This window comes from Chionomys nivalis, chromosome 5 (genome assembly GCF_950005125.1).
Source record: "Chionomys nivalis chromosome 5, mChiNiv1.1, whole genome shotgun sequence".
NCBI classification, from domain to species: domain Eukaryota; kingdom Metazoa; phylum Chordata; class Mammalia; order Rodentia; family Cricetidae; genus Chionomys; species Chionomys nivalis.
The window spans coordinates 82,077,473-82,087,313 of NC_080090.1; the positions used below are offsets into that span (position 1 = coordinate 82,077,473).

Below are 9,841 nucleotides of genomic sequence, written 5' to 3' on the forward strand. Positions count from 1 at the left end.
AACCACAGAGAAACCCTGTCTCGAAAAACCAAAAAAAAAAAAAAAAAAAAAAAAAAAAAAAAAAAAACAGAAAGACTTCAAATCAGAGCTCTTGAATTCTTCATTGGGACACAATCCTATTATGTAGCCTAGGTTGCTGGCCTAGCACTTAGGATCCTGCTATCTCATTCTACCAAGTTCTGAGATCTCAGCCTTGGGTCATCAAGGAACGGCTGGACTCTTGAAACCATATGCTTCAGCCTCGGTTAAGACAAACAGAATCTGGTGTTTTTGTTTTGTTTTGTTTTAAGGTTTATTTACTTGTTTGTTTTTTATGTATACAGTGTTCAGCCTGCATTATATGTGCACACCAGAAGAGGGCACTAGATCTCATCATAGATGGTTGTGAGCCACCATGTGGTTGTCGGGAATTGAACTCAGGACCTCTGGAAGAACAGCCAGTGCTATTAACTTCTAAGCCATCTCTCTAGCCCCTGAATTTATTTTAAAAATGCAAATATATCATAAACACAGTTAAAGGTCTCAAGCTGTTTAGAACATGGTTTGGGAGGTTTTCTGGTGAGAAGTGTCATTTGAAACATGTTTCATTGTAAAGAGAGAGTGTGCTTACATTTCTCGGCTGCCCAGACTTGAATAATCACACAGAAACTATATTAACTACAACACTGTTTGGCCAATGGTCCATGCATATTTCTAGCTAACTCTTATATCTTAAATTAACCCATTTTTATTAATATGTGATCACCATGAGACTGTGGCTTACCAGTAAAATTTTGGTGTCTTTCTACTTCAGTAGCTACATGGCATCTGCCTTTCTTTCTTTCTTTCTTTCTTTCTTTTTTGTTTTGTTTTGGGTTTTTTTGTTTTGTTTTGTTTTGTTTTTTGTTTTTTCAAGACAGGGTTTCTCTGTAACTTTGGTGCCTGTCCTGGAACTAGCTCTTGTAGACCAGGCTGGCCTCGAACTCAGAGAGATCCGCCTGCCTCTGCCTCCTGAGTGCTGGGATTAAAGGCGTGTGCCACCACAGCCGGCTTCTGACTCTGACTTCTTTATCCTTGCATTCAGTTTAGTTTTCCTGCCTACCTATCTTCTTCTCAGCCATAAGCCCAAGCATCTTCTTTATTAACCAATGGCAATAAAACACATTCACAGTGTACAGAGGGGAATTCCACACCATCTTAACTTTAACATAGAAAAATTACATGTAGCTGGGCGATGGTAGCACACGCCTTTAATCCCAGCTCTCGGGAGGCAGAGGCAGGCAGATATCTGTGAGTTTGAGACCAGCCTGGTCTACAGAGCTAGTTCCAGGACAGGCTCCAAAGCCACAGAGAAACCTTGTCTCAAAAAAACCAAAAAAAAAAAAAAAAAAAGAAAGAAAAAAAAAAGAAAAATTACATGTAACGAAGTATCAAGCAAGCAAGAATTATAGTTACAATATTTCTTTGTGAGTCTAAAGTTTTATGTCTAATTTATCTTTTATCATGATTAAGGAAAACTATAACTGTCTTCAACAGCATCAAAGACTCCAGAAGGATATAATATTACCTAAGTAAATGGGGAGTGCATTGTAAACAACTCCCAAAGCTCTAGAATTGACAGAGACATCTCGGTGTCTGGACAGTCACCCAAAGTTCTTCTGTAACATTGGGGCATCCATCTTCAGTCCACAGGCCCACAGTATCTGGCAGACTTTCTCATGAAGCAGGAAATTTGAAAGACTATTTTGCCTATATTGATAGTTTGTCAGTCACTTTCTTCTGTATCCTGCAGAATGTCTCGCAGACATGAAGCAGGAACCCTGAAGGACTATCTCACCTTCTTTTGGCAAGTCTAGCAGTCATTTTTTCTGTGGGTCCCACATGTCCCATTTATTGCCCAAGATATTTTTTTCCTTATGTCTTGCTTTTTTTGGCGGGGGTGGTGGTTTTCTTTTGTTTTTAATAACTATAAATTCAAGCTTAAGGAAGCTTGTTTTCGTTCTGGGAAACAAAGCTTTTATAATACTGTTTGCAAACCTGACCTCATTTAGAAAGAGATGTAGTTGCATCATGGCTAGATTTCAGCTTCTAGCATGAATGATGCAGGTGTGACTCTGGTGGTACTAAGAGGAAACAATGGCATTGTTGACAAGGTTATAATCCACTGGTGGCATTGCTGAAAAAAGCCCTTGCAAATTTCCTAAACGACAGGAAATTCTGTGAGGAATCTCTAATGCATCTTACAGGCCAAAAACAGAAGAAGGTTAGTAAAATGCCTCAACAGAGTTTGAGTAGGCCGGGCGGTGGTGGCGCACGCCTTTAATCCCAGCACTTGGGAGGCAGAGGCAGGTGAATCTCTGTGAGTTCGAGACCAGCCTGGTCTACAAGAGCTAGTTCCAGGACAGGCTCCAAAACCACAGAGAAACCCTGTCTCGAAAAACCAAAAAAAAAAAAAGAAAGGAAAAACAGAGTTTGAGTAAAATACTGGATTTGAGAGTTACTGGGATTGGGTATGTAAAAATAGGGTTGTAGACTGGGGATCATGCCTACAATAGGTCTCAAATTCAAACTACAATACACTACTTCACCGGCCATCCGCATTTCCAGGTGCTTTTCATTTCCCTCAGTAGGTACTCAGTCATTTTCCAAGATAGATGCCCAGCCCCAAAGCCACCATGTGAAAAAGGAAGAGAGACAGGATGAAGACCTTTAGGAACTCTGCAGAGAAAATACCCCCTTTCTTCATGGCTCCACTGTTCCTCATGCTTAGAGATACAGCACGTTTAAGATGTCTGAAACAGAACTCTTTGGGTGGGATGTTTTGGGGTCTACTGGACCAGTCTGATACCCAGTCTGCACTTTTCTTCAAAGCCTCAACTTCTTTCTCTCCTTCTACAACTTCTTCTTCTGACTGAGAGCTGTGGTCCCTGCTGGTGTGCATCTCAACATCAAACGTGATCTGTCTATCTTCTTGTGGTGAAGGGCTGTCACAGGGAGAGCTGCCTCTTGAGCGGCTCTGTCCCGACTCAGGCTGTGCATCCAGAAGGATCTTCTCCATGTCTCCATTGTGGACTGAGGAAGAGGAAGGGATGTGCTCCAGCCCCCCATTCTTCCCACTGCCATTATCATTGCCATTGCTGCTGTTCGTAGGTAGCTCCACCCAGGAACTGTTGAGGCCGGCAGGGGCTGCTCCCCTTCCTCACAGTTGTTGTTTTTGTGCGGGGATGGTGGCTCAGCTAAGTGAGACATGGTTGGGAGACTCGGAGTGCCTCGGCCGCAGTACGACAGTATCCGGTTCTCGGTCAGCAACCCCTGTATGTCCAGTTTATACAGTACACCGTCAAGCAGTCCAGGCAAGAGCAGTTTCTTGCCCAATGGACAGCCTTGTCACAGTGAAGGAAAATTCCATAACGAGTTTCTTCAATGTCCATCAACTTCTCTGAAGTAATTGGTGCTGACGGAAACAGATATGTCTCACTGTTGAGAAAAGACTAAGTTCTTATAACATTTTAAATGCCATATTCTGTATTTTTGAAGTATTGAGGATTATCTAACTGAAATATATCTCTGTATATATAGAAAATCTAACTAATATGAGCCGGGCGATGGTGGCGCACGCCTTTAATCCCAGCACTCGGGAGGCAGAGGCAGGCGGATCTCTGTGAGTTCGAGACCAGCCTGGTCTACAGAGCTAGTTCCAGGACAGGCTCCAAAGCCACAGAGAAACCCTGTCTCGAAAAACCAAAAAAAAAAAAACTAATATGACTAGAAGTTTGATTATTACAGATGACTATTAATCTGTACTTCTTAACTATACATTTTTTTTGATTTTTAAGAATATTCATTTGATCATTTTTTTTTCATTTTTTTTATTCTTTTTTAATTAAAATTTCCAACTGCTCCCCGTTTCCCATTTCTCTCCCCCTCCTCCCAAATATTGCCCACTCCCCCCGCTCCCCTCCCCCTATCCCCACTCCTCTTCTCCTCCCCCCAGTCCATTCCCCCTCCCTCTCGATACTGAAGAGCAGTCCAAATTCCCTGCCCTACAGGAAGACCAAGGTCCTCCCACTTCTATCTAGGTCCAGGAAGGTGAGCATCCAAACAGGCTAAGCTCCCACAAAGCCAGTTCATGTATTAGGATCGAAACCTAGTGCCATTGTCCTTGGCTTCTCATCAGCCTTCATTGTCCGCCATGTTCAGAGAGTCCAGGTTCAACCCATGCTTATTCAGTCCCAGTCCAGCTGGCCTTGGAGAGCTCCCAATAGATCAGTTCCACTGTCACAGTGGGTGGGTGCACGCCTCGTGGTCCTGATTTCCTTGCTCATGTTCTCCCTCCTTCTGCTCCTCATTTGGACCTTAAGAGCTCAGACCGTTGCTCCAAATTGGGTCTCTGTCTCTCTCTCGATCCATCGCCAGATGAAAGTTCCCGTGCCATTCTCCTTGGCCTCTCATCAGCTCTCATTGTCCGCCACATTCAGAGAGTCCGGTTTTATCCCATGTTTTTTCAGTAGCAGTCCAGCTGGCCTTGGTGAGCTCCCAATAGATCGGCCCCACTGTCTCAGTGGTTGGGTGCACCCCTCATGGTCCTGATTAGCTATACATTTTTATTTTATTTATTTATTTATTTTTTCAAGACAGGGTTTCTCCGTAGCTTTTTTGTTCCTTTTTTTTTTTTTTTTTTTTTCTTTTTTTTGGTTTTTCGAGACAGGGTTTCTCTGTAGCTTTGGAGCCTGTCCTGGAACTAGCTCTTGTAGACCAGGCTGGCCTCGAACTCACAGAGATCCACCTGCCTCTGCCTCCTGAGTACTGGGATTAAAGGTGTGCACCACCACAGCCCAGCAACTATACATTTTTAAATGAGCTGCATAAACACAATACCTTAAACAAGAGCAGAAATACATATGTACAGTGTAATAAAATCAACCTTAATTTTGTATCTGTAGACCAAGATTCATACCAATACAAATATTCATCTCTATATCAGATCCCCCCTTTTTTCAGAAATTGACTGCGGCCATTAATCATTTATAACCAACCCTTTTAAAATGAAAATAAACTTTTATAAACAATTATTTTGGGAATTTGGGTGTAGTTTTCTCCAAACTGCTTCCTGTTGTTTGTTGGGCAAAGTATTTTTAGGGTTCAGGGGGTCTTTTTCCATCAAACCATATTATCTTGAAAGAAATCCACAGGTTCCTATCATCTATGGGGGGAAAAGCAGAACCTCATTTCCAAAGTAACATATCCTTAGACTCAAATTTTGAAGTCAAGATACCTCTAAAATATATATGTTGGTCCAGTTTAGCAGACCCTAGAACCAAATGCTTCTCTGCGGTTAGCTTATTAACGTCAAAATCTGAAGAGAACACAATAATACACATAATCTCTGTGAATTTACTCTCTGTGAATATTCCATCTTTACCTGCCTTATTTTTTCTCTATTACTTTTTAACATTTATTTTATTATCTTTATTCCTTTAATCTATGACTGTCTGCACTCTTTTATATTACTTTTACTGACTCTTTAAAGACTTTATTTTTAAAACTATTTCTTTATATAACTGCCTATATCCATTTTCTTTTTTTTCCTTAAGCCTAACTACATTTTTTAAACATGCTGTGACCCGTTCAGAGGTTTATTATTGTCTGAATTTGTCTTTATTGTGCATCTGTAATCATTTTCTGATCAGGAGTGGTTTTTTGTTTAAATGCTAAGCAAGATTGGCTAAGGCTAATGTTGTGACTTTGCCTGTTGACTCTGCCCTGTCCAACATGGCAGAGCTATGTTCATTGCCTCTGAGAGTCAGGTTCACTGTCCCAGCTCCAGGGATACAGCGGATCTGTATCCCCAGTAAGCAACTTGTAGCACCACTCTCTCACAAACCCTAAGTACTCTGTAGCAGGACCTCCCAACTGAACCAGACCATTCATGCCACCATCATGAACCAGAAAGCTCTTAAAGAAGGCACACGTCTGCTTGCAACCAGCAAACAGAACCTATTTGGGGAAAAAAAAATGCAGCTACCAAGAAGCTACTTGGTTCCCGTTTTTTGTGGTCTAGAAGCCCTCTTTTTTTAAAAGCTTTTTAGATCTTATGTGGGTCCATGCCCCAGATGGTGGGCACCATTTATAAAGGGAGACTGTACTTACATTTCCTGGTAGCTCAGACCCAAATAATCACACAGAAATTATATTAATTACAACACTGTTTGGTCAATGGTCCAGACATATTTCTAGCTAGCTCTTACATCTTAAATTAACCCATTTCTATTCATCTATGTATCACCACAAGGCTGTGGCTTACCAGCAAGGTTCTGGCATCTTTCTCCTTCAGTAACTACATGGCATCTGCCTGACTCTAACTTCATTCTCCCTGCATGTTTAGTTTTCCTGCCTACCTATATTCTGCACTGCCATAGGCCCAAAGCAGCTTCTTTATTAACTAATGTTAATAAAATATATTCACAATATACAGTGGGGAATCCCACATCATTTCATATTATCAAATATGATGTATAGAAAATACTAGCATGCTACCATGAAATGGTAAACACTGTTACCCCAGTAGGTGATTGTTAGCCTTGATCGTCAGACCAGAAGGCACCTAGATTAGTAAAGCACATCTGGTGTGCCTTCCAGGGCATTTTTAGAGCATTCTCTAAGGCAGCAATCAAGGAAGACAGAACTGGAGGGGGTGTGGTGCCCTGTCTCACAGGCTGCCCTATATGGAGCAAGGTAGACATAAGTTTACATGTTGGCGTGTTCATCAAACCCTGACTAAGATAATTAGCCTCTTGTGTCTCAGAAATATTGAGGAGTGGATGGGTCATTAAGTCGTCTGCCAACTGGGTATGGAGGTATACAGATTTAATCCCAGCACTCGGGAGGCAGAAGCAGGAAGATGCTGAGGTCAGCCTGGTCTACAGAGCTAGTTCTAGGACAGCCGGAGCTACACAGAGAAATCCTGTCTCAAAAATTTAAAAAAGAAAGAAAGAATTCTCTGCTCCCCTCAAGAAACAACTGAAGTTTAATCTGAAGTACAAGTATTCCTAAGGAAAATAGAAATGAAACAGTATCTGACTTGGTATCCACCTCTCTCACTCTGAAAGTCTTACTATGTCAATTTATGAAAATCACAGGCCCTGGCACATGCCTTTAATCCCAGCACTTAGGAGGCAGAGGCAGGTGGATCTCTGTGAGTTAGAGATCAGCATGGTCTACAAGAGCTAGTTCCAGCCAGGCGGTGTTGGCACACGCCTTTAATCCCAGAACTTGGGAGGCAGAGGCAGGTGGATCTCTGTGAGTTCGAGGCCAGCCTGGTCTACAAAATCTAGTTCCAGGACAGGCTCCAAAAGCTACAGGAGAAACCCTGTCTCGAAAAATCCAAAAAAAAAACAAACAAACAAAAAAAAAAGAGCTAGTTCCAGGACAGGCTCCAAAGCTACAGAGAAACCCTGTCTCGAAAAACCAAAAGAAAGAAAGAAAAGAAAAGAAAGAAAGAGAGAGAGAGAGAGGAGGAGGAGGAGAGGAGAGGAGAGGAGAGGAGAGGAGAGGAGAGGAGAGGAGAGGAGAGGAGAGGAGAGGAGAGGAGAGGAGAGGAGAGGAGAGGAGAGGAAACCACAGGCCCTAGGGTCCTTCCCAGCCAGCAAGCATTTTTTTTTCCTTTTCATTGTAAAAATATGTGTAGGTTTGAGAAGAATAAATGACATTGGAATTCATTGCAATCAATATTTAATAATTTTCTAGCTCTAGTTAAAAAAAATCTTTCACCTTGGGAGAACTAAGAGGTGTGCAGCAATGGGGAGGCATAATGATTTCCCTTTCTTCTTCTTTTGGGGAGGTGGGATGGGGAAGGGGTATAGCCCTGGCTGTCTTGGAACTCACCCTGTAGAACGAGCTGACCTTAAACTCAGAGATCCACTACCACCTAGTGATTTCCATTTTTTTACCATGTACCTGGGTTTAATTTTTCAATCTTATAATTCTTGAACAAAATAAGACATGATATAGCTACAATTACTACCCTTATTTTATGGATCCTCAAGAAATTGAGGATCAGCCGGGCGGTAGTGGCGCACGCCTTTAATCCCAGCACTCGGGAGGCAGAGACAGGCGGATCTCTGTGAGTTTGAGGCCAGCCTGAGCTAGTTCCAGGACAGGAACCAAAAGCTACAGAGAAACCCTGTCTCGAAAATCCAAAAAAAAAAAAAAAAAAAAAAAAAAAAAAGAAAGAAAGAAAGAAAGAAATTGAGGATCAGCCCAGCAGTTGGCGCATGCCTTTAATCCCAGCACTCGGGAGGCAGAGACAGGTGGATCTCTGTGAGTTCGAGGCCAACCTGGTCTACAAAATCTAGTTCCAGGACAGGCTCCAAAGCTACATAGAAACCCTGTCTCGAAAACAAAACAAAACAAAACAAAAAAACACCCACTCAAAAAAAAAACACAAAAAAAACCTATTTCAAATATAACCCAAAAAACTTCAGATTTATTGATCCAACCTTAGGTATTACTTAGATATTTACTTTGCTTAGTAATAAGGACAGAGAAGGTTAGGCAATCTGAGTAGTATAGTTTTTTAATTTACTCAAATGTAGTTTTTTTTTCCCCACTCTTTACTCTTTGGGGGCCTGCCATCCAGCTCCCAAATAAACAACATACACAGAGAAGCTTATTCTTTCTCAAGAATTCCTGGCCTTAGCTTGGCTTGTTTCTAGTCAGCTTTCTTAACTTAAATTATCCTGTCTACCTTTTGCATGTGGGCTCTTATCTTTCTCTAGTCTATGTACCTTTCTTTACTTCTTACTTCATGGCTTGCTTTGCACATGGTTGGTTGGCCCCTATCAGCTTCCTCTCCTTCATTTGCTCCTTCATCTCGCTCTCCTTAGCTTTCTCCTCCCCTTTATTCTCTCTGCCTGCCAGCCCTGCCTATCCTTTCTCCTGCCTGGTTATTGGCCTTTCAGTTCTTTATTAGACCAATTAAGTGTTTTATATAGGTAAAGTAACACAGCTTCACAGAGTTAAACAAATAAAACAAAAGAATGCAACACATCTTTGCATCATTAGACAAATGTTCCACAGCACAAACAAATGTAACACATCTTAAAATAATATCCTACAATACTGGGCATGGCAGTGTGCATGGGCATGTAAATCTTACAGCCAGAATAAATGCTGTGATTTCCAAGTCACTCTGGTCTACATAGAAGTCTTACCTCAAAAGTAGGAAGCAGCAGGCGGATCTCTGGGAGTTTGAGGCCAGCCTGGTCTACAAGAGCTAGTTCCAGGCCAGGCTCCAGAGCTACAGAGAAACCCTGTCTCAAAAAACCAAAAAAAAATGTAGGAAGCAAGCCTGACGGGGTAATGCACACCTTTAACCCCAGCACTCAGGGCAGCAGAGGCAGGTGGATCTCTGTGAGTTCAAAGACAGCCTGGTCTACAAGTGAGTTCCAGGACGCTAAAGCTACACAGAGAAACCCTGTCTTGAAAAAAACAAACAAGCAAACAAACAAATAAACAAATAAATCAGAAGAAGCAAAGGAGGGAAGGAGGAGAGAGGAAAGGAGATGGGAGCAGGCATTGGAAAGGGGTAAAAAATGACAGAAGTGCCCAGGTTTGGGGGGCACACATCTTTAATCCCAAGACACAGAAGGCAGGGTCAGATGAGTCTGAGGTTTACATAGTGAGTTCCGGGGCATCCTGGGTAACACACCTTGTCTGAAAACAACAGAAACAAACAAACAAAAAGCAAGAAAAGAGAAAGGGCCACTTTATATACCTAATATCCAAAGGCGCAAGCATTAAGACAGGTCATTTGGAGGTGGGTATCAACCTGTAGAGAATTTTCTCCTGGAAGGGAACAGGA

General features: G+C 42.0%; 1 pseudogene; it reads right to left on the bottom strand.

Moving 5' to 3' along the window:
* Positions 1–2,617: 2,617 nt before the first annotated feature.
* Positions 2,618–3,228, bottom strand: LOC130874438 (BCL2/adenovirus E1B 19 kDa protein-interacting protein 3-like; annotated as a pseudogene).
* Between the last annotated feature and the right edge of the window lie 6,613 nt (positions 3,229–9,841).